Consider the following 24,755-nt stretch of genomic DNA (forward strand, 5'->3'; position numbering starts at 1 on the left):
AATGATGCAGAGAGATTATTTTGGGAGTCTCAGACCATGAGTTCCCTAACACAAACACTGTTTTCTTGCATACAATTTATTTTCAAGATCCTTCTGCCAAAAAAAGCTGCTTTTATTCCTCCTGTGCCCATACTCATTGCATTGCCTATGGCACAGCTCAGTACTTGGCTTCCTACTTCAGCATGGCACTGCCAAGCAACATAGACTTTATCAGTCAAAATGGTTAGGGGACTGGACTTCTCAACCTACAGAGACATACTGGAAAATCAGGCCTATTAACACAGTCCCATATAAAAGAAACCAGGACAAGAAGATATGACAAGATTAAAGGTGCTAGAGCAAGGCTGTTTGGACGCTGATGCTGGCTGTAAACAAGAAGGAACCATGCAGAACTAACTCTCAGCTCAGCAGTGAGATATCAGCAAGACCCCAGTGGGACCAAATGGGACTGTGGCAGCATATTGACACGATGATAATTGTATTAGCTTTGCAGAGCACTGTGTGTGTATATGTCTCAGCCCAGGGAGAAACAGTAGAGATCTGAGCTCAGTAGCAAGGGAGAAACTGGTATAGAGCGAACACAGAAACAGTGTAGAGCACGAGGTACTACCCAGCGAGGCTGGTGTGGATGTAGGTGTTTTGCTTGGTTTTTTTTAAATTTACGATTTGCACTCCTCCTTCTAAACAGCTGTGGTTGCAGGAACATTCAGCTGCCTCCATCCCTGGAAGCAAACATCTGCAACTGGAAGTCTGAGCCCCAAGCTGTCCAGAGGATTTCTGTGAAGGGAAAGGGAGCTGCAGCCCAGAATACAGGCACAGCATGGCCCCCACTCAAGAAGTACACGAGCATGGGGCCAACACCACTATGACATTCTTGTGACACCTCAAGGAACTGGAAGTATGAACCAGACTTTGAAACTGTGATGCCTAAAAAGCAAGAAATTAAATCAATTAATGGGCAGGAACTGTGTCCAGGAACAAAACGTTTAATCCTTGATTATTTTCCTACCACCTGATCCACTTAATTTTTCCTCCCCCAGATCCCACGCTGTCCTGGAAGTCACAACTTCAAGTATGACAAATCCCTGGATGACTTCTCCTCCTTCCTGAGCAATGCACCAACCTGTGCCTCGTTTTTGGCAGCTCAGACCATGGCACCTAGCAAATAATCATGGGAAATAGCCTTTTTCCTATGGAAAATCCTATATCCTAACACAGGGAAGAGTGATTGCTGCCAGATGGCTGGGAACTGATGCTGTGGAGAGTTTGCTAATGGAAGCACGATATTTGAGTGCAGGAAAACCGTAGGAAAGGAAGTACACAGACCCCTTCATATAAACAGTCAGAGGAAAAAAAAAAAGCCAACTACATTTCTCTGTTTTTCACAACAACAGGTGATTTGACATCATCAAGACATAAACACCCCTATATATTCTTGTCTCCCTTTTGCAACACAAAGCAAAAATAAAGATTTAAGTGCTTTCTTCTTTAGGAAGTTGAAAGCATGAAGTACTTTCAGGAAATAAAGAAAGAAAGAGGATCTCTGTAGGTTACCGAGTCCTGCTTTTAGTGGGAGACCGGACTTACATGAACACCAGATGACACTTGCTGTGCCTTTGTCCCTGACAACCTCCAAAATGGAGCATTCCCTGCTACCTGGTGACTTGCTGAAAACGTTGCACTATTTTCCTGACGAAAATGCTTTTTTCCAACTCTCCAGCTGCATCTACCAATCCACTATGTGCATCCATGGCATTTCATTTTGTCATCTGGACAGAGGCATTTGGATTCGTCACCTTTGTAAAACCCCTGGGCAGTAGTCACAGGCTGCTGTTGGATCACTCCTTTGTATCCTCTCAATTGGAGACAGGAGGCAAAGCTCCTTCAGCCTCTTCTTGCAGGCCATGTGCTCTAGGTCCTTGACTGCCCCTCCTCTGGACCCTCTCCAGATCTTCAACATCCCACTTCAACTGGAGGACTCAAGACTGAATAACAGCCTCTCCAGCAGGGAGTAAAGGTGAACAATAACTCATCCCAGTCTACTGCCTAGGCTTCTCCTGAAGCAACCCCATATGCAGTTTGTTTTATTAGCAATGATAGCCCACATTGGACTCAGGTCCTTTTGTCAAGTAATAAAGCAGAATAAAATGCGTATTTTGAGATGGTGCCCAAGCCAGAGATGCTTCAGAATGTCCATGGCCATGTAGCTAGGAGAGGAAGGCATAAGGTGATGGTAGCTACCCCTATGCTATTTGCAATCAACACAACATACAGCCCTTCATTTAGAACACAGCTGTTCAAAGAAGGGTGTTCTGGAAGCACAGGAAAATGAGTGAAGGGAAATACTAAGAGAAAAGGCAAGCATGACATGACACTGGAGCACAACAAGATAAAGCCCTCTTTTAGTAATCATACAGCATTAGTTCTGCTCTGAACAAAAACTTGTGACTGAAGGCAAGTACTTGAGATTTTATTTTCAATTCTTCTTTGAAACTCATAAAACCACTGAGCACCAGCCTAGGAAACTGCTGCTCTTCCCCATTAGCTCAGTGTCCATTCATTCAAGAACTGTGATACTCAAAGCTCTGGGAGGTAATTCCTCAGCTGCTGCAAACCACAGTGCCAGCAATGAAGTTAACCCAGCCAGGCTGGGCCTTGCAATTTTGCTAAACAAGCTCATCATATGAAAAAGCTAACTCTAGTTGCTCCACCACTATCACATTGGTATCTTCCATTTTTGACCACCCCAATTAATCATTTGTTCCCCTTCTCAGAAATCAGTTCTGCTGTGACAAAATAGTTTCCATACTAGTCTAGCCACATTGGTTCCCTAGATGTGAAATGGCTTAAACCTAACAGTCTCCAGGAAAACATTACAGTGCCCATCTGTCTTCACCGCACCTTCTAAGAAGGAATCAGGAGGGAAGAGAGGAAACAAATCATGAGCAGAGGGAATTTTTGGAAGGAATGAAGAATCAAACTTTTAATGTATTTGGAGATAGTGACACACTGCTGTGTTTTAGCCACTGCTGGCAACCACTTTTGTTCTTTTGAGCTACACTGGGGCAGCTGGACCATGCACACAAAGCCCAGTTAACCAAATACCCTCCAATAACTGCTACAGCCACCTTATGGGTCTAAGGCAAAGCATGTTCCTATACACAGCTAGCGTCTGCAAGGCATTTCAGCATGCCTTTGCCATGTAATGCACATATTCCTCTTTCAAAAGAACACAGTTGCAACGCCATAATCATTCCATAGGGACCTTCAACCTGGCCAGCCCCTTAAGTGGTTCATTACCTGCAGCACACTCCTGCAGAGCTCACATCCCAGGTGAGCTGTAGGAGCACAGCTCTCTGCCAGATAAAGAAATCAGACCAAACTGCAGATCAGAATCTCTGCAAATCAGGTCTAACAGCCTATCTACCATCACTCTTTGTTCCAATAAGTTTGGCCTCATTTACTGCAAAATATCTAGGACAAAAAGCAAGACAGCAACAAGAAACCACCTTTGAGACTGAAATTATTGCATGTTTCCTGTCATGAGATCCTGTGGGAGAGAAGACATTTGCTCCTCTGCATGGGCTCTCTAAGGGGCTATGGAGACCAGCCAAATAACATAACTGAGGCACCTGAGTTGCGTGTACATCCTCAAAGCCTTCTTGTTTTTAAGTTAGAAACTGCTGCCTCAAGTCATAAAAATACTATGTTTTGACATTGTATTGATATGTTCTTGGCACAGAAAAAAAAATAAACTGCAAACGCAACCAATACAGAAACTTGAGCTGTTCTTTGTTCTTGCAGGACTTAAGACACTATGGGGAAAACCTCAGCAACAAATTAAATTGATCCGTGGAAAGATGCAACGTGTTAGGACTGGTACACAGATACTTAGTTTGAAACTAGCTTAAGCACATGAAGGCATAACCCACCCTTTGAAGTTTCTAGGTAGCTCCCATCAGGTTCCTTGAGACGAAGTTGCTGGAGACATCATCCTGAGGAACCACCTCCAAGGTAAGTCCCTTTTTTAAAGCAAGCTACCTCGGGGCCATATTTGTGAAGCAACACCACCAGGGAACAGCTTCACCTGCTCTCTTCATGCCAGCTCTGTCTTCAGTCCTCTGCAATCCATCACCCTTCTAATTGAAGTTATGACCGAGCGGCTCAAGATGATATAGAAAGGCTTTTTAATCGTGCAAGGAATACAAACATATGCATGTATGTATGCATACACATGTGCACATCCCTGTTTCTTTGATTCTACATAATTTGCTCAGGAAACGGGTAGAGGGAAGGAATAAGGAGAGAAACCAACAGTTGCTCACATGGATCAACACTTCCAGGCTCTCTCTTTCGCAGCTCATCTCACTCATACTTGTGGTTTCAACATGTGATTCACATTAGGCCCCTCTGCTCTCCATTTGATGGTTCTGCTAAACAGATGTGAATTTATTTAGTCACAGAGCCTGCTCTTTACACTGCTTCTTTGTAGAACAGATGGGCTTTTTTTTTTCCTGTTCAACAATATTCAGATAACGATCATACCCAGCGCATAAGTTTGCTTAACGATTTCATATGAAAAGGAACAACATATGAACACAGACATGATCCCAGAGGAGCTCTCTTCAGCATCCAGGATATGCCATGAGAGGCAATGGTGCTGATGAAGAATGCCAAACGGCAACACAACATCTAGAGAAGCCCAAGATCTCGGGGATCTCTGGGGCCAGCCCCGTAACTTCAGGCAAATGAGGGATGCACGCTGCTCCCAGCAGGGTCCAGAAGACACACCACCACCAACCGCCCATCACAAACAGTGTCTTCCCACATGAAAGTTCTGGTGGAAGAAAGAGCTCAAGGGTAAAGCTCCTGCAACATTCACAGGGAAAAGGAACCATGTGCATCTCCTGGGAGTCCTCAGGATGGTGAAATAGCCTGGAAAAGCTATTCGCTCCCTGTGTGGGCATTCTTCTTTCTGCACTGCGAGTGCCTTGGGCAATCAATGAAGCGGAACCGCACAAAGGGCCTCTCAGAGCAGAATGAGGCTGCCCACATGAGAAGTACACTCAGAATAGCTATTTGCACTTTAAATTCACACCCTGGCTTTGTTTCACAATACTCTCCCTGTGCAGAAAGGCCCCAGGCTTCAGATTCAGTTTCTGCCCATATTATCAATAGCTAAGCACCGCTCCCATCCAAGGGCAGGATTTGGCCTGTACAATCTGTGAGGACAAGGAGGAGCTTCACACTTACTTTGCACTATCCTGTATATGGATGCGCCTCTATTTTGCTTTAACAACTGAACGCCGATGGATGACTTCACCCTAGCAAATGGCCATGCTATGTGGGTAAATGACCTCTGCTTTACCACAGAAACCAAGCGCAGGGTGTGTACATATGGCACACACGAATGTCATGCCCACACCTGTGCATGGGTCAAATCCCTTTCCAAAAGCTGCAGCCCTGGTCCTCAGGGACAACTTCGCCCTCTTGTTACAAAGATGACCTCAGTTTCTAGGAGAATCTACTTAGGACTTTCATTAACTCACCAGCAAAATAAATATATATATATATATATATTTATATATACATATACACACACATATGTATACACACACACTTAAAATGTGGTTAAATTCAAACCTGGGTTATCTGGAGAATGAGACTCCAAGTTTCCGAAGGGAAGCAGAAGTGGAATTATCTGCTTGAAAAACACCCAGGATATGGCCACTACATCCCTCCCTGGGGGCCCTAGAGCTGAACATCTACAAGAGCAGAAAAATACATGTGGTGTTTTGTTTTTTGTTGGGTTTTTTTTTGAGGGGTTGGGTGGGCACACACTTAAGCAGTATTAAAAAGCCAGTAGGTATTAGGCAGTAAAACATTTTCAGATAAGAGAAGACTGGAACTGAAAAGGACACCTGAGCTCCTCGCAGGGCGACAGGCACTTCCAGCTACAAAGCACCTCAAGTCTTCTGAGAATTTTTTCTTTCTTTTGTTTTTTTTTTCTCTTGTCCTTTTTTCTTGGCAAGTTCTGAGCCACTCCAGTGTAATTTTCATTCCTCTTAACGATGGTGCTATACAAATATGCTATGTATGGACCATACAACAGCACTTCACTCTTTTGTACATCTTAGGAAGAAGCAACAAAGCAAAAACACTGTGAAAGAGAGACTTTCATAAGCATAAAGCAAATTTATGTGCACAATTCCCAGAGGCTGGTTGCCTAACCTTCAGCATGAGCCTTCAATAACTTTCTCTGAGCAGTCAACGTGCTTTCTTTCCTCCACACAAGTAAAATGAAACTCCCTTCTACTTTGTCCCACCTGCTCTGAAGACCTGGTGGGGCTGGTGCTCCTGCTGGGACAGGATCAAGGACAGAACACGGCATCAGGGGACGGTGCTCCCCTTCCATTCCTCTGGGCCATGCAGGAAATCTTTCTAGACATCACCCTCCATCTGCATCCTCCCTTCCTGTCACCTCCACCCTGACACTGGGGACAACATTTAGTGTCTTCTTTACAACACTTCGAGCTCAGAAACAAAACCCACTGTAAAGTGTTCAGAGTTCAGGCATCCAAAATGCAAAGTACAGACATACAGATTTCAACCAAGGGTTAAAACTGAGGGGGCAGTGGAGCTATCTCAGCTGGCAAAGGCTCATGATGGATAGCAGTGAGCTGTTCAGAAGAAAATCAAGAAAACATTTTGAATGCCCTCCTAAAAAGGAACAAATAGGTCCAACACTCCAACAGAAGGGGATTTTTTGCATCTCTGAATGATAGCACTTCGTTTTTATGGCCTGCGGCTGCTTGGGAAATTCAAAGCTATTTCTCTGAAGAATTCACTTGGACAAGCTTTATGGCTTTGATCAGTTAACTATTTTTTAATGCTAATCCACCCCAGTGATATTTGTCCTCCTTTTCCCCATGTGCAGAGAAGCACAGACACATACAAATACGACACAAAAGCAAACATTAGCCAGATGAACAGCCAGGAACAATGGCATCCATAGCCCATAACCAAACACCAACTTCATTCTGTTTTATTCTTTTCTCTTCTAGCAGCTCAAGATTCTTCCGCCCAGTATGACCTGCTAATGGAAATTTAGGAATCAAATTTCGGTGCTCGGTAGGTATATAATGCTGGTGCAGTGATTTGGGTACAACTACTCTCACTCAAGTAAAAAATGTAAATAATTTCCTCTAAAAGTTGCAATAAGCCAAGTGGCTGAAAGGTCTTATTTGAAACAACGCAAACCCCTGCAAGTAGCCCACGTGCTGCCCCATCCTACAGATGAACAATAAAGAGGCAGAAATAATGATTTGCTTACATTTATGGAGCAATGATAACAAAATAAGCGAATAACAGGACTTAAGTTACTAGACAACCATCATCTCACTGGAATTGCTTTAACCTTCCCCATGACTTCAGGCTTATAACCTGTGCACCACACTAAACAAAACCCCATCTACAACCTCAGCATACAAACAAGTTTGGAGATCAGCCCAACCGTGTATCAGGAACACATTGAGTATCTAAGTCAACGCTGAATTATCTGTCATGTTAGTTGCATCACCGTGACATCCTATGACATATATAGTAGGAGCCGCTACATTAAAAAAAAACCCAACCAAATAAACACACACACAATCACGAGTAAGGGACAGTCCCTGCTCTGCAGTACCTTGGCTATTCAGGTTGCTATATAAACTTTGCTCTCTGTCTTGGGGTAAGAGACACAGGCAGTATTTCCTGTGGCAGAGAATTACACAGGCTGCCTGCCCTCCCCGGAAAAGTGAAGAAATCCTGGAAGCAATTATCTGTCTCAATTGTTCCCAGAGCGCAGGAACAATCTTTTAGCCCTCTTCCTATTTTGTGCTCAATGCCATCCAGGCTCAGGAGGCAGAATTGATCACAACAACATCTCAGGTCTGGGTCCTGCAAACACTCACCCAGGTGAAACTTGTACATACGAGTAGCCCTACAGACTTCAACTTGTGTCACACTTGAAGTTTTTAGGGGACAAAAAAAATAGAAACGAGATGGTGAGAAATAAAAAGTACCTGGGAAATGTTCAGTCCTAGGCAGAGCCAGGCTTATCTCCACAACCCAACACAGGCAAACAAAGCGTTTCTGATGCACCTAGCTTAGTCAAAATTCATTACCAGATTCTTAGAGGAAATCAGGGAAGAGGAGCTGTATCTGAGAATTGTGCATCGCAGGTAGAACTCATAAGACAAGAGACCATTTTCTCAAACTAAAAGTTTCATTACCATGAAAAGAAAAAATATATTTTCTATGGGGTTGGAAAACCTGTACCACTTTTAAGAGGAAAATCTAAATGCTGATGGCTTTAGACCAGAGCCTGAAAGCATTCCCGTGCAAAACTACCGCCCCAGTGCTGACAGCATTTGCAGGTGTGGAAGGCTGGCTTTTGGGTGCTGAAGTGTCCATATAGACTACAGACCCCAGAATGTGCCATTGCGCTGGTGCATCGGGGCTTCCCAGGCTGCACAGACCATGGAGATGTGGTTTGGCTACAGGACCGACCCACACGGAGGGGAAAGGTCTGGGCACCGCACACCGACCCGCACCCCTCCACGTTTGCCGCACCAGCGACTCCAAATATGTATTCAATATTTCGACAACAAATACTTTTCACCTATGTACACACCCCCACTCAGAACTATTCAATAAGAACGTTATTTTTGACCCAAAAGAGTCTTGATGGAAAATGTTCAATTTGCCCTAATCAACGGGGCTTAAGCATCAGTCAAAGTATTTTCTTGAACTGACACCATCAGCGCTAACCAGGAGAACAAGCTTTTTAGATAATCTGCCTCCAAGGGCAGGTACTGACCTTTCAGTTGCACTATTACTTCTTTTAAAAAACAGTAATATTTAAAATATTGTTACTTTTCAGCCAATGCTGCTGGAGAAGAGGGAGGCAAGGGGGCTGCATGCCTGCTGCAGAATCACACGGCCAATCTTAGTATCGCTTAATTTTCAAATGAGGAATTTGGTAGTAAACAACCTTTTCCTTGTACACAAACATTTTTAATTTCATGCCCTGCTAATCATACATCTGTTAGAGCTCCTTTTCCCTCCATTGCAGTAATGGCAATAAAAGAAAAATCATCGCACTAACAATGTAGTTTGTCTAAAATGGAAATTGAGTAATAATCAGTTTTCCTCCATGAGATGAAGGAATGCAGCAAGCAGCAGCACTCGATGGCAGCGACAGAGACGTGGTTTGAAAAGCAACACCTTCAGATCGTCCCTGCCAGCGTCACTGGTGGGCACGTTTGTGTAAGAGGCTTTTCGGGGCTGGCTTCACCAGACGGCTTCTCTCAGGCTTCATAGTCGTCCATGTCAGGCACCATCACCATAGAGTCCCTCACACCATCACTGCTGCACCCACCACCTACTTTCCTCTCTATTTTTTCCTCGCCTCCTCTTTCAGCAGGATATTATTATGAGAGATGCTACAGCAACACCTTCGCCCTCCCAAACCTCCTCCCACTGGTGAGACCCAGCAGGCCCCAGTGTACCCAGCTCCAGACACATCCAGCACCCTTACTTGTGCCTTCCACACGACGAGAGCTGGCTAATGTGCTGCTTAAAAGTGCACTTAAATATGTGATTGCATCCCTGAAAACAAGTTTTGTCTTCTCTTCAATACCATTAGTGAAAGAGTTGAGGTTATTAGTTAACAGATATGCCCCGCTGAAAGGCCAAGTTAATCAGACCCCAAGAAACACCCACGACTGAGAAGACGATCTGATCTGATCTAAATAAGACATTTTTTTATTATGAAGGTGGTGAGACACTCGAACAAATTGCCCAAAGACATGGTAGATGCCCCATCTCTGGAAATATTCAAGGTCAGGGAGGACAGGGCTTTGAGCAGCATGATCTAGTGAAAAATGTCCCTGCTCATTGCAGGGGAATTGGACTAAATGATCTCTAAACATCCCTTCTAAGCCAAACCTTTCTAAGATTTTATGATTCTAAGATTTGCTGTCTTGCATTGCCCACGCTCCTCTTTTCTGGACTGCTGACACACAGCTTTTGCCTTTTTAGACTCCTCCTATTCCCGTAGCTGTGCTGGGCCAACTCCAGATCAGAAATATTGCACTTGTAAGACCTACACAAGAATAACTCTGCAAGTTTTAATAAGCAACGGCAATTCATCTGAACCCCCAGGCAACGTGGCACAAAGACGCTACAGGCAGGGGTACATAGCTCTGCTACACCTGAGACTCCTCTCTAGCCTCCAGTCTTCATATTAGCATCCCAAATACCTCTCCTTCCAGAGGCTGTTTTTGAAAGCACAGTTATCTACAGAAGGTCTTCCTCCTCATCATCGAGAAGCACAGTTGTTAGCAGTAATTGAAGGAGACTTGTGCATTGACTACTATCAATTAATTCATTCCATTTTGCAGATAAGCAAATGAAAGAACAAAAAATGGGAAGCACACTGGTCTAAATTTACAGAGGGGAGTTCAGGGCACAAAACACACTCCTTAACTTGGGTCCAGAGAAACCAAAGCCACTGAGGAAAAGACTTTGGCATCCCCAGCCTCCTGCCTCCTCCTCAAGCGACATCAACCCTGCCCTGCACAACAACCCAGCTCACATGAGGATGCACAGGCAGCCTTGAGATCTTTATTTTACTTGTCCCTTCAAGCTAAAGCTATAAGGATTAGAAATATGACTATACAAGCCAGCTTTTTATTACTCAAAAGACAGTTTTACCCCAGCTGCCCCAAATGCAGAGTTATCCCTGGGGGCATCAACGCTGGTCGGTCAGGGCTCATTTGCACCAGAGCTGCTGCCTGAGCCCCTGCAAACAGCCAGTGGGGAGCAAACATTGGGGACACAAGGCAAAGGTGATCCAAACCAGGCTGTGCCTAAGACTCGGTGACCACCATCATCAGCAGCACAGGTACTGACACATCCTGTCTGTCCACACACAAAAGCATTCACATCTGCATTCTTCTGACCTCTAAGTGCATTCAGTCAAACAACCCTACCAGAATTAACAGCGAAGAGAGGGAGGAATGAGAAAAAAAAAAGACTTTGTTGAGCAAAAGTACTCTGAAACACATTTGATGTAATAGTCATATGATTAACAAACTGTCATATCAAAGTTTTCTGCAAAGTAGGAACACTCTGACAGTTCATATTTTAGAAATTGACATTTTGATTCATTACTGTAAATAGCTCTCTGTATTAAATATTGTGACAAGGCATACAGTGTATTTTTTGAGCTCTATAACATTTAGGAAGTACTGGATTTTTTTTAAAAAAAGCATGTAGAATATCAAAAGCAGTTAAAGGAGAACTCCAAGAAAGCTTCTAGAGAAGAGAATCATTATTTCTGAAATAACCTTCTTCTTTGCCATCATCTGAGCACTGCTGGGAACTTTGGCCCACAAGGATCTTAATGTACTGTTTGCATAATAAAACAGGGAATTGTCTTGCAGAACAAAAGAGCTATAAGGAAAGTGGTTACATTAAATAATGTAAAATTACTCAGTAGCAAGTCATCCCAAAGTTGGCATAAGAGGAAGAACACTAAAAGGTGCTGAATTACCACTCAGAATATCTAAGAGTGCAGGTTCATCACCAAGATAAACAACAAATGACGGTTCAAGTGTCTATCTTCCTTATTCCCTCAAGTCTCTAGTCACATGTTTTGCTCCCTCCTGTCTCACCACTCGCACCAGTATAGGATAATGTATTTAGACCATGAGCTCTTGTGGACAGGAGGTGTCTCTCCCTGTGCGTGGAGACCTCAGCAAGTCCCCCAGGACCTGCTGAAAGCCATATGTGGCAGAGAGCTGCTGCCACCCCTGCAACCCCGCATGGCCGTGCCCATCACAGGCAGTGCTCCCCTCGCTGCCAGGGCTGCCCAAATGGAGTTAACGAGGACTTCTCTTTGCACAAGGATCCACAGCAGGGCAACTCAAACTGTAGGGATCCTGCAAGCTGCCAGAACCAGCCCACCAACCAAGACCACTTAATCCCGTGACCAAGTCCCTTCCCAGGTGGTGGAGCCCTTCCCTGGATCACCAGTATCAAGGCAAACAGGACTGGGTCCAGAAGCAATAAAGCAAATGTTCTGTATTTCCTTAAAAGCAACCCGTATGATAGAGAAATTAAAAATAACAGCTCCCACTAAAACAGAAAGACATGACAGAGCAGCTGAGGCAAACCGGAGGCTGCCTAGCTTGTTTGCAAGATGTTCAGGTGTTATTAGGATTGCAGTCAAGGGCTTTAGAAAGCAAAATAGCTACCATTACTTGCAGCCAGCTGCAAGTGGAGCTCTGGACTCAGCCTACTGAGAGAATGGATATACCACCACAAACATGAGCCCAAAGCCTGGTCCGGGACATGGCGAGGCAGTCACATGCACCAACGATGGATCACAAAGCTGTCTGAACAGCGCTGTGACCCAACACAGCCGGCGCTTCCCTAGGAGCTGCTACACAGCACTCGTATGCAAGGAATCTTGTGGATGGGTTTGCATGCCAGCAAGTGTGGCAGTAGTAGTGGTCTAGCCAGACATCCAAAACATATTGGCACCACTACAATTTGTCCATTCACCAATATGTTTTCCTAAAAATGCCCATATGCTTTTCGTGCAGTTCCCATATGCTTTTGCAAAGAGAAACAAAAACATTTTGTTAGTTGCGAGCGATTGATCGCCACATATTTCACAGAAGTCAAGCAGAAAAACAACAACAAAAAAAGGAGTCAGCTGCTTTCCCCTCCCTTTCCTCTCTGTTCATGGAGGGAACTGTGAAGAGCAGGAAAAATAATTCAGCCCACAGCAAAATACACACACAGCTCATTTTTTTTTTTTTTTGCACTGCAAGATATTCTAGGAATTACAGGAGGAATCTTCATTAAAAACAAGCTATCCAAGATCTGGCAGCCGGTGGCATACCAGGCAGTAATTCAGTGCTGGGTGTTGTGCTCTGTGTTCGGCACAAGCTCAGGTCCTCCCCATGGGTAACACAGCCCACGGGAACCCAGGCTCCCAGAGAAGCGCATTAAATGAGCCAGGGAGGAGACAGCGTGATAAAGAGGTTACAGCCCTTCCGATTCACAGGACAGCTCGTCCAATGTCAAAACTACCTATACCTGCAGGTATAAATCCCCCCTCCCACGTGCAGGGCTTTCCAGGGAGGTGCTGCCTTGCTAATGCAAATCCCAAAGCAGCGAGCGGGCTGCTGGGTTCAACTGGGAGCAGGCACGTGGGTGTACAAGTATGTGTGTGTCAAGGCTGGAACATGTGGGAACCGTAGCTGTTTCGTTAGAGACTCATTAAGAAATGCAGCAGACCCGGGGTCAATGTTCAAAGAGGAGCAGTGTGAAAGATTTCTCTGGAGAAAGATTAGCACGTGTTCTTCTTTACACAAATAAAATTAAAGAGAGAATTATAATGCGGACAAATCAATTAACTTCTGAAAAGCCAAGGGCAGAGCATGAAAGAGTGGACAAGAGGGTAAGAGCTTTGTTAGAGAGGTACAAAAGCAGTGCACAGCCTTTCTTCCCTGGAGAAGAAATTCAGCTATTGCTACATGAAGTTCTGCTGTTAGCCCTGCCTGCATCACACTATGGGAACACAGTTGCTTCCTTCCCAAGGTGGCCATGCACATATTGCTATAAGCCTACGCATGGAGAGCTTGGTATCGTCTTTGTGAAGACTATGAAAATACACAAGGACAGATGCCAAAGGACTACTGCAGTGCTTGACTTGGCAGTTCCGGCCTTAGCGTAGAAGTTCAAAGCTGACCTTTTACACAGGACACCCAAAGCAGCATTCAACTCTTCTACCAGAATAAAAAACCTTCTGTAATGCAGTCTCATGTTCTACAGCTCTCCAGCAAATTTAACCAGAAATGCTCTTTGCAAAATTAGCATTTTCTTGCAATGATCTAATCTCATAGAAAGCTTAATGAGAGGCCAGATGCAATAGGTCAAGAGCCCAATCTTCCCCAGAAACAAAGCTGAAAAAACAGCAAAGAGTAGAGAAATCAATCTCTTGCGCAGAGTAAAAAACAATTTGTCAGAGAGAGCTTGCTTGGCAAGATACAGGGGGATTGGACTAGACAATCTTTTGAGGTCCCTTCCAATCCCTAACATTCTGTGATTCTGTGATACATTTTATGATATGTTTTTGTCCTGAGAGTTGTAAGCACCTGAACATCTGACTTCACCATTCACAAATATATCGATGCTGTTGCTTAAGTTTTGAACAGAAAGCAAAACTAGTGCTGTTTCATTTAGTTTAACACCTATAAGGATGGGCTTCTTCCTAGATTTCAATTTACAGCAACCCACTGGGACAGTTTATTAGACTTTGCCAGGAAAGCTGCCACAGAAAGAGTGAGACTAACAGAAGAGCTGCCATTAATCTTCCATAACCCAGCAACTGGGAAGACCAGGCCTTGAACCAAATTCTATTCTCCTGCTATTAATCTCCTGTCCTCTACTTATTAATCCCTTGTCTATCTTTGTCTTTCAACATTTATTAATGTCCCAAACTGTTTGCAGTAAACAGGATGCTGAAATCTCATCTCCAGCTAGCCATAATTTAAAAATAAACCAAAGAAGAGGGCAAAGGAAGAAAGGAGGGATGTGCACCGCATACTGAAAGGGCAGAGGGAAAGTGCAGTAATACTCAGTGACACAATAGGGTAAAGAATCACTCCCGATTTCAGTGTGCCACACAGGTGTCTTACAATTCTCAAGTCAGGTAACATCAAGGCAAATGAAGTAACTCCACTAGTCGAAACCATCAGGGTAGTGGAAGAACAAAAGCCAGTGCACACTCTCCCCACATGGCAATGGGTTGCTCTTTACCAACACTGGGTCACACATGTGGCCTTCTGGTGCTGTCACCAGGCTCAGGGTAACATCACCACAACAAAGACTGCCCAGAGCCACCACCACAGCCCCCTAAGGTGCATCTCCTCCTGGAGAACTTCACGGCACTGAGCAGCTATAAACACAGCTACCAGCTATCCTTGTTCACCCATTATCTGCTTCTCAACAGGGCTGCTCGCTGCTTGCTTCTCACAGTTGCCATGACCTTGTAGCACCTCTAGTACCTCCTTTGCCTCCTGGGATGGTCCAACTGAGACAGGCTTGAGGTCAGATTTACTGCCCTGACACTGCTTCTTTTTTGCAATCTTACCTAAAGGTAAGCCTAGCTGCAATTAATCATCATTTCATGGGATGGGCGTAAAGCACAAGTCATGTCCTACAATAACCTGGCAAGGAACTCCTACAGGAGTTTGGGGTGGTTTATCAGGCTGATCCTTAAGTCACAGCAAAGTATCTGCAGTGACTTTAATGAAACTGGTAATTCTGAAGAATGAATTGACATTGGATATAAGGAAGACATTTTTTAAGATGAGGGTGATGAGACACTGGAACAGGTTGTCCAGACAGGTTGTGGATGCTCCATCCCTGGAAGTGTTCAAGATCAGGTTGGATGGGGCTTTGAGCAACCTGATCTGGTTGAAGATGTCCCTGCTCATGGCAGAGGGGTTGGACTAGATGACCTTTAAAGGTCCTTCCAACCCAAACCATTCTGTGAACTTGCCCCTTACAAATGTTTCTATGCAGGTTATTCTCAACAGGCTCCTAGCTTTTCTGGCTTTGTTCACTGAAGCATGGTTAGATTAAAGCTCCGTAATACAGTTAGCTCCCCAACATCAGCTAGGAGTGTACCCGGGCTGCAGAGAGCCACGCCACGGACAGGGAGAGAGTTCAGGTCCACAAGCAAGGAAGTCTCATTCAAAAAGAAGCAAGACATCCCATGGGACCAATGCAGCTCCATGCAGGACCATGCAATCATTCCCATGCAACACTCCCATTCCCAGGAGGCCCTGCACATTTGCTGCTTCCAGACTTGGACCAAGAAACAGAAAAACCACTTTGAGCCTCCCAGGTTAGCCTGGCCTCCAGCACACCGGGCTTCAGAGAAATGCCAGTTGTTTGCTGAATGACCAAACACGGTCCCAGGGTCTTTGTACTCTCTCCAAACTTAGCAGCTGGCAGAAGCCCCAAGACCTGATCCACTCCTCACCTGGAAGCAAGGCAGCCCCGTCAGGCACCCAGGCAGATGTACAGACAAGTTCTTCCACGGGACCTCTGTGGGCGTAAACAGAAAGGTCAGGATAAATGTTTTGCTCATTACAAAAGCAGAAAGTAAATCAAGCTGGTTGGGACATCTCGCCAAAAAAACAGCCCCAAAAAGGCCCATAATGCCAGCTGCCCTCTTGTACAGGGCAGACCACAGCTGTTTTTCCCTTCTAATACAACTAGTGTGTCAGTCTGTCTGTTTTGTCCAATATACAGGTTTTTCACAGGTTGGCAGGACAGATCTGAGCAAGCGTCAGAGTAACTAAGGTTTATTTGGGAGAGAAGCTACTTGTTTTAAATCACTGCAGAGCTGGTGAAAGGCACTGACGTAAGGGCGCCAGGTAACAAGGTCTCTTTCAAAGCCTGACCAGACACTCTTCTGCCTCTTGTGCTTAAAGGGCCTCTTCTTCCCGAGCCTCCTCCACTGCTCAGGCCACTGGTGAGTCATCCCCATGGTGAGCACTAAGAAGAACCAAAGCTGAGATGGGATGCATTAAACACACACCAGTTGTGGAAAAAACAAGCAGCGGGATGGGACAACCCAAACCCTAGCTCCAGCTCCAGCCCTGGTTTCCTTCTGGATGCTTCCACAGACACCCAGCTAAGAAGAAAACACAAGCTTTCTAAGTTACACAGGCTGCTTTCAACCAGCAGCCTTTCATACTTCCACCTTATTGATATCTGAGCCTACTCCAGTGTTTTCTGTTTCCTCTCATCTCAGTCCTGGAGAAGAAATAAGCAAGTTTAAAATAATACTAGTGATGATTAGTGAAAGGACTAGTCCACATCTGTCTCTCCTGGTTCTTCCAGCCCACCATGCTCCTGCCTGCCCCAGGTCACATCACACTCCTTCTCTTATAACTGCATCCTCATCATTATTAAACTGAAGCCTAATTACCTCTTAACAAACACGTCTGAGATTAGCCAAAGGGTAAAAAACATGAAAGAGAGGGAGGATAAACATATCTAGCCAGTCACATCCACTATTTTTTTTTAAGGAAACCAGGCTGGAACCCATCAGCTGCTGTCTGTGCTCAGGAGAACCAGGTCTGTCAGGGCAGCAGCTTCACCCTCCTGGTCCATGGTGGAGGAAGGGGAGCTCAGGGAGAAGAGCCACAGCATTTGCCTCATACCCACACTGAAGTGTAAAAAGCACAGAGAAATTTGCTGAGGTCTTGCCCACACAGACACTGGATATTCCTTTCATATTTGCCATGACAAAAAATTCATGTTAACATTTTTGCAAGCACTGTAAGCCCATATCAAGTAACAGCAAAGAGGAAGACAGGTGTCCTGACCACATTGGAGACAGCATATGTGAATAGTTTGGAATTTATTATTATTATTTTTTAAAGGGGGAAACAAATCCCAGAGATTTTTCTGAGCATGATACATTTTCTGCTCCTTGTTTGATGTTGCTTTCAGACCGAAGACTTCAAATAGCTGACACTAACCTATGCCTCAAGCCTGCTTTAAACTAATGCCCCTTATGTGACCAGAAATGAATGCATGGTGAATCACGTATGCCACACACAGTGGGGTGATGAGCGGTGGTCCACATCTCCTGAGAGCCGCATGGACACAAACACGTTGGGGGAAAGGACATCCCAGCCCTCTCTGCATTACAGCCTGATAATTCAGCAGTAAAGCCTCAGATGGTTTGGAGTTACAAAGCACAAGCTCTGTGTCAACAGCCCAACCATGAACAGTCAGAGAGAACAACATGACTATAGGCATTCTCTGCAGATTATGTAGATATATATATATTTATATATATAACTTGCATAGGCTGCACTTCCACTCTCTGCCTGCCTTTGGGAGATGCTTAATAGAAGCTGCATTTCACTTACTAGCCCAAATCAGGGGAATTTGATCTTGAGAGTGGGGAAAAGAGAGCAACCCAAAGTTCCAGACTTTGGGGTATGTGGGTGCCAACTCTTCACTTCTCTGCTGACATCACTGCTTCCAGGAATTAAACCAAAACCCCACTTAACTTCAGAGAGGTTGCAATTTGCATCTAAAGTGCTGCCTAAGCCTCAGCTGTAATAAACAGACAGAGCTCCAGTAAAATCAAAGGAGTTATTCTGATTTTGTCTGGTTACGGATCTATAGACCCATAAACATTACAGCTCATCCAACTTCCAGTTAAATATTTTCTAACAGAAGACCATTATCTTCGTCAGATTGATTTCGACAACTTGTTTAGAGCACTCTTGAAGACTCATTAACATCTTTGGGTTTTGGTGGTTGTATTTTAAGAATAAAACCCAACAGCTATTAAACACTTGAAAAAGGCACATTAACAGTTTACAAACAAAGCTGGAGTGGAGATATAACTACGTTTTTGGCTTTTCATTAGGAAATTGGTCAAATGGAGGGAGCAAAGAACATAGAAAAATGAAACAGAGCTTTTTCAAACACTGAAAATATCACCCGTGTTATTTGACAGATACTAAATAAAAAAGAAACACAGGGATGAGTGAAGAAAAATCATGCTATGAAAAAAAAAATCCTCTCCTCCTTTTGAACTTTACTAAATTATATTTCAGATTTAGTGGGCAGATGAGACTGAGCTCAGCCCAGGAAATACAGATGCACTTTGTTGGTCATCATTGGTCATATCAGCTGATCTCAGGTCAGGCTCCTCTTCCTCCAACCTTCCTCACACACCAGTAATAAAGCTTCTGCTGATCACACTCCCTGTAGGAGAACAATGCTATGATCTGTTTTACAGCTCTCTGCCCAAGGGTGGATACTACTGACCATCACTACATCCATACCACGGACTCATGTTGTCTTCTTTAAACCATCTCACCAAAAGGACTGGTTCCCTTGGGCACAGAGCCATCCAATCCACTGTATCCAAGCTCCTTTTCAGACTGTTGCATTGCTACAGCTTCTTGGATGAATAAGAGTCTTGGTTTGTCTGTTTGGTTGTTTTTTCCAGTTATCTTGCCCAAATTATGCTGCCAGGCATCAACTACAAGCCAAGCCTCAGACAGGGAGAGGTAGAAGAGTCTTGCCCAATGTTTCGCAGAAAACTGGCAAGAATCCCAGGCCCTGCCCCAGGGTTCAGGTGCTGATTAGGCAGGGCCACCAACACCTTGCTGGAAAGAGGCCCTTTTTAGCACTTCCTCAACCTGCGAACCTTCAGAAGGGGCAGCCCTGACCAGCATCACAAACCTGGGTCAGCCAGACAGAGGAGTGGTGGAGAAAATTTGAGCCATTGCCTTGTCTGCTTTTAATTTCACTCATTTCTCTCTCAAGGCAGGGAAATACTCTGAAATCCTCATGCTTGGGTGCCCCTTGCTTCAAAAGCAGCTTTGCAAGCCAGTGCATTAAGCAAGGGGAGACGCTGCCAGGTCCTGTGCTAAGGGTGTAACAAGGGCACCGTGGTGCAAGCCCATGTCTCGCAGCCACCGGGCTGCTCCATCGCGGCAGGATGGCGGCCACATGTCCCAGCTGCTCTTCTGTGCTGGCATGTCACCAGGCTTACAGGTACAGCTGTGACACCCACAGAGGTGCCTGCGCTGACCATGGCTCTCTGCCAGCTCAAAGAGAAAGGGCAGAGAACAACACGGCCACACAACGCGCACCCACCAGGACATCAGTGCGCACAGGGGGGGTGAGAGGCAGAGCCATTTACAGCCCCCCAAGGTGCACTCCATCATACTCCACTCTGCTCTTCCAGCCCTGCATGCAGCTTTAAAAATCCACAGTTCCAGACATCCAGCCCACTCCAGCTCAATGAGGAGAGGATGAGCTCGACTTGGCCAGCTAAACAGGAAAGGGCCAAAAGAAAAAAGGCATTTTTAGAAGTAGTATTTTGTTAAAACCAAACAAACGCATCCCCAGCAAATCAAAGACAAAAGAGAAGGGATATGAAGACATAGTTTCCACTGTTCCTTCAGTGGTAGAGAGCAGCTCCCAGTTGAAAGCAAAGCTCGGCTAGCTCAGGTGCAGGAGGCAAAGCATCATGGTGTGCCATCATTGCACACCATGGACAGCCCTCCCACGCCAAAGCGCTACTGAACTGTGAGAGCAGCTCCTCTGGGAAGGTGAGAGGGGAGAGGATGCCTGGACATGCTGCTTACTGCTCCCCAGCACCGTCTGCTGAGCTGGAACTGCAGGAACAGCGGATCCAGGACAATGATCACACACTTTCCTCCTGTGCTGCAATTCAACAGCCGAACCATGAGCACCCTGGGGTACAGGACAGCCAGCACCCAGGCACACCGGGGCTGCCAGCCCCTGCCATGCACAGCTTCTCCAACAGGCTCTCCGTCTGAGAAGGACCATCTTTCCACCCACCGCTACATAGGATCTTCCCAGAGAGACCAAAGAGAAAGTCTGGCGTAGCTCAAATAGGCACCTGGATCTACAAACAACAGATTAAATTCTCAAGCTACAAAACTATGTTTTAGCAAAAGTGCAATTGAACTCCATGTACTTGTTACATTTCTAAATATACTCTGGTTGTCAAGACAACAAAGAGACTGATGGATCTCTAAAGTGTACTGTATCCATTTAATTGTCAGCATTTCAAACTGACTCAAGGAGGGAAAAAAAATGCTGCATGGTAAGTCTAATTGTCATGGTTACCACTGGCTAACCCCGTAATAAAAATATATATATTCTAGCTAAATGTGCCAAGCCATGTGAGGAGCAGATGGGAGACATTCTCATTAGTGCGACAGCCTCCACTGGAAAACTAAACTTGAGGAAGGATGCGAGAGACTTTACAGAGATCTCAGACACAACAGACGCCGTGGGCTGCATCTTCCCAGGCGCTTGGCAGCGGTTGCTCAGGCTTTTCCACCACGCTTATTTGCCCTGCGTGTGCTGGGACAACCCATGGGGCTGGGACTCCCTAATTTGCTAGTGTTCCTGTTTGGGGATCTCATCTCCCACCCCAAAAAAGCCCAAGATGTGAGTTGTTACTCTTTAAAATCCTCTAGACATCATCTCAGGTGCAAGCACCTTGGATTCGCACTCCCAGCATCACCGACTTGCTCTTCTCCCTCCAGGCAGCTGTACCTGAGCCCACGGGCACTGCTGCAGCAGGAGATGCCGCAGCCCGGCCCTTCTGCTCCCGTATTGTTAGCAGATAAAGCAAGGGCTAAATCCAGCCTTGGAGAAGAGCAACAAGTGTGAAAAAGCAGCTAGCCACTGCTCCAAATACACCAGCCTGAGGCTGAGCTGGGAAACACCACGCACCCCCAGACAGCCTCTGCATTTGGTTTGACAAAACCAATTCATCAGCCGGAAGAGCCCCACAATTCATAGGAGGTCCCTCCTGAAAGAGATGCTTTCCAAAAAAACCCCTCAAACATTTGGTTCGTTTACATGGAAGGCCTCCACAACAACATCCAAGATATCTACCTGTCTGTAAAATGATTGTGGCTTTCTTTCACTGATCAAACCTCCTCCACTTGTGCTCAGTTCTCACTTTTCTTTCATTAAAACAAAGTTTAAGTTGCAGCAGAAAGGCACAAGTTTCATCCAGGCATGAGAAGCAATGGAAAACAACTCATGTTCACTTGAACAGCATTGGTGTCAATGAATGGTCAGCTTTCCAATTATTCTGAAGCTTCCTCAACATTTTTGACAGAAACCACATCAAAGTTGAATCATCCTTAAAAATCTCCCCCAAACTGTTTCACTCCTTTGTACAGATAAAAGCTCTGTAGCTCTGCTTTCATGGAAATCAAAAGGCATCGCCTAAAACTATTTCCAGGAGAGCCACAAAGTAAAATTCGATCTGGTTGGAAAACACTGTTTAAGAGAAACACCACTTCCCAGGTGCCTCAAGCAACACATTTGAGTTCATGATAATTGTCCCGGAGCTTGTCTCCGCTTATCACCAAGATGAACAATTTCTGAATTTCAAATATGAGATTCTCGGTGATATAAAACGAGCTTTCGTGCCTATCAATACAGTCACCGTGCGGTTCACCCTTCGCAGAGCGGTCTGTGCACGGAGACGGCCAGAAAACATCAAAACAGAAGTAGCACAGAAGGGCTGTTTGTGGGGTTTGGGTGAGAACTATTTCAAATTCTACTAAGATTGGGAGCTAAAAAGGAGCCAAGCATGAAGAAGCCTGTATCTCAATTACAGACAAAGGGACTTATAGGCAACTGCTTTTTTACAAGTATTTAAGTACACTCAAAGTAAGGCAGAATCAGTATTTCATCCCTGGGTGCCTAAATAATTCTGAAACTAAGCATTACCCATAAAGAACTTCAAAGAGATTACAGCCCTTCTGGAAGCTGTATCCAGAGCTTAACTGAGGTGAAATCCCAAACAACCGAGAGTTGGAAATCATGTTCCAAAGTGTGTATTTCAACATCATACGGGTGCAGGAACCTAACTTTGGTTTTCCTGTTACTGAAAGTGCTCGCCTAGGGCATCAGGCTCTTACGGTTATGGCTTTGGGACAACTATTACATTCTGTTCTAATAAAGTACGTGCTCTCTTGAGTAAATTCCCCAGGATGACTCCTTTGCTTTGGCACAAATGGACTCATTTGGTTGAGATAAAAGGATGTTCCCTTGCATCTCGCTTTTTTTTTTTTTGTAAGATAGAGAAACAGTTAATTTTGCTAAATGAGTGTTCTGTTTCTGTTGCCATGACTTCACTGCAGACAAACACAAAACCATCAAGCTCCTTTTCCTTGGGCGTTTAAAAAAAAAAAAAAAAAAAACACACAGGTATTTGATAATTTTGATTCTTTTGCCTCTTTTCCCAACATCTGGATTTCTAGCAATATCCCACAGTCAGATATATAATGGCTATAGATAGTCAGTAAATTAGAGAGACATTCCTGCATATGTTCACCCCTTCACCATGCACCTCTGCCAGCTATGTCAGTGCAACCCCTGTGACTCCAGCACGCAGGGCAGTGCTTGTCCGAGAGCAGGCAGCAAGTCTCTCACAAGGAAACCCTGAATTTGTGGGATTAGTCCCCGAAAGCCAGCATTCCCATGCTCCCGCCAAGGACTGAAGGACGGCTCCATCGGGCTCCCCGGCACACCAGGCTGCTGCCCAAGAATTTGCCTCAGCCTAAAAAACAGAAACTGCAATTGAAGTCCTTCCCAGTGCCTCAGTTTCTCAGACAGACGGAGGTGGTTGCACATACATGCCATCTGCCTCCCTTGGGGTGTTGTGACATTGGCTGAGTTAATATTCATGAAGCACACTGGGATTAAAAGTATTATAGACTTTACTGAGGTAGAAGGTTTTCTGCCTTTTTTAATGTTTGCATTGAATAGACAGACTAAGTAGAAACGGCATTTGTAGCCTGCAGCCATTATCCTAGTAAATGGCTTATTACAGCATGCAGCCTACCAGCTCACCTCCATCCTGTCTCGCTTAAACGCATGTAGGTGGAAGTGCTGCTCATTCCAGAGAACTTTATTTTTCACTGTCTCTGATGGAGACTCTTGATAGCTGGGCTCACAAGACAGGGCTCAGGATATAAATACTTCAGTCTGAGCTTGTTATTTGGTACCTATTTCTGACAATCACAGAACAATTAATTACTTCCCGTCTAAGCCTAATTCCCGTCTCTTCCAAAAAGGCTGAAGGGGGGGTGAGTTTTGTCTCAAGACTTCTAATTTCCTGATGAGTCACAGCAGATCCACCACAATAAGCTCAATACTTCAATCAGACTGTTTCTTATCAAGGTATATTCAATACATAACTAAGATGTTGAGCGTGCTATTTTAAGGGCTAATTTCAGGCATTGTATGCACAATGCCTTCTCATCTGAACACACCTTTCTCCTGGATGAGACAGATGTGCCTCCTGCACCACCACCCCTTCTTGCCTCCCCCAATCATACATATAAACACTGCAAGAGCAGAAATTGAAGAACGGTACATTTGGTACACTGATTTTCAAAACACATAGTGCTGTAGTAAGTAGCCCTCTCTCCCACTTCATTAGTTCATTCCCTGCCCTTTGGCAATAAAATTACTTATGTGACAGCAGCACATGACAAGAAGAAAACATTCGCAGACTGCACAGGTTACAACAAGTCCGCAGCGTCTTTGCTTTCTTCGTTCTAGGGCCAAGAATCATACATTTATTTTTCTGCCCCAGGGAGCAACTCTGCATCTCTGTACGAATCCTCGGTTGTCCCCAGTTCCCACGCCACCCACTCACAAGCTCCCAGGCTCAAGCAGACAGGAGACACCTTGCCCAACCTCCAAGCAGCAACACATGTTATGGGGACCAGCAGGTGCCCTCTGATCCTCACTATTTTCTTAAATTATATCTAAGAGTTTGTTAAGTTATCATGTCAACTGGGCAAGGGATCCCAGATTGAGTTTACAACAGGTTGCAGTGTGCATCAGCTTGATCGCAGTAGTGGAAACTGCCTCATCCAAGAGGGCTACAAAGAGCAGAGCAACATCATCATCTCCCTGGATCATGCACAGGCCTAGGTTCTCAGAAGCAATGCCACTAAAAGCTCCCAGACATCAACAGCTGCCTTAGAAATGTGTGGCTACAATGATAAATAAATGGTTAAAGATCATAATGTTTGGGTGAGAGGGACCAGGTACAGGAGACAGACGGGTATGCT

At 44.9% G+C, this 24,755-nt stretch overlaps 1 protein-coding gene across 16 annotated transcripts in view; it reads right to left on the bottom strand.

Moving 5' to 3' along the window:
* LPP (LIM domain containing preferred translocation partner in lipoma) overlaps positions 1–24,755 on the bottom strand; it is a 341,933-nt gene that overhangs the window by 226,459 nt on the left and 90,719 nt on the right. For 14 of the 16 annotated variants that reach the window (XM_071812669.1, XM_071812661.1, XM_071812672.1 and 11 more), the window contains one exon: positions 16,112–16,176. The exons of the other annotated variants lie outside the window; for them this stretch is intronic. The gene's annotated coding sequence lies outside the window, so the exon portion shown is untranslated. The remainder of the gene's footprint in view (positions 1–16,111; positions 16,177–24,755) is intronic. 16 annotated transcript variants of the gene reach the window in all.

This window comes from Patagioenas fasciata, chromosome 9 (assembly GCF_037038585.1).
Source record: "Patagioenas fasciata isolate bPatFas1 chromosome 9, bPatFas1.hap1, whole genome shotgun sequence".
Taxonomy (NCBI): Eukaryota; Metazoa; Chordata; class Aves; order Columbiformes; family Columbidae; genus Patagioenas; species Patagioenas fasciata.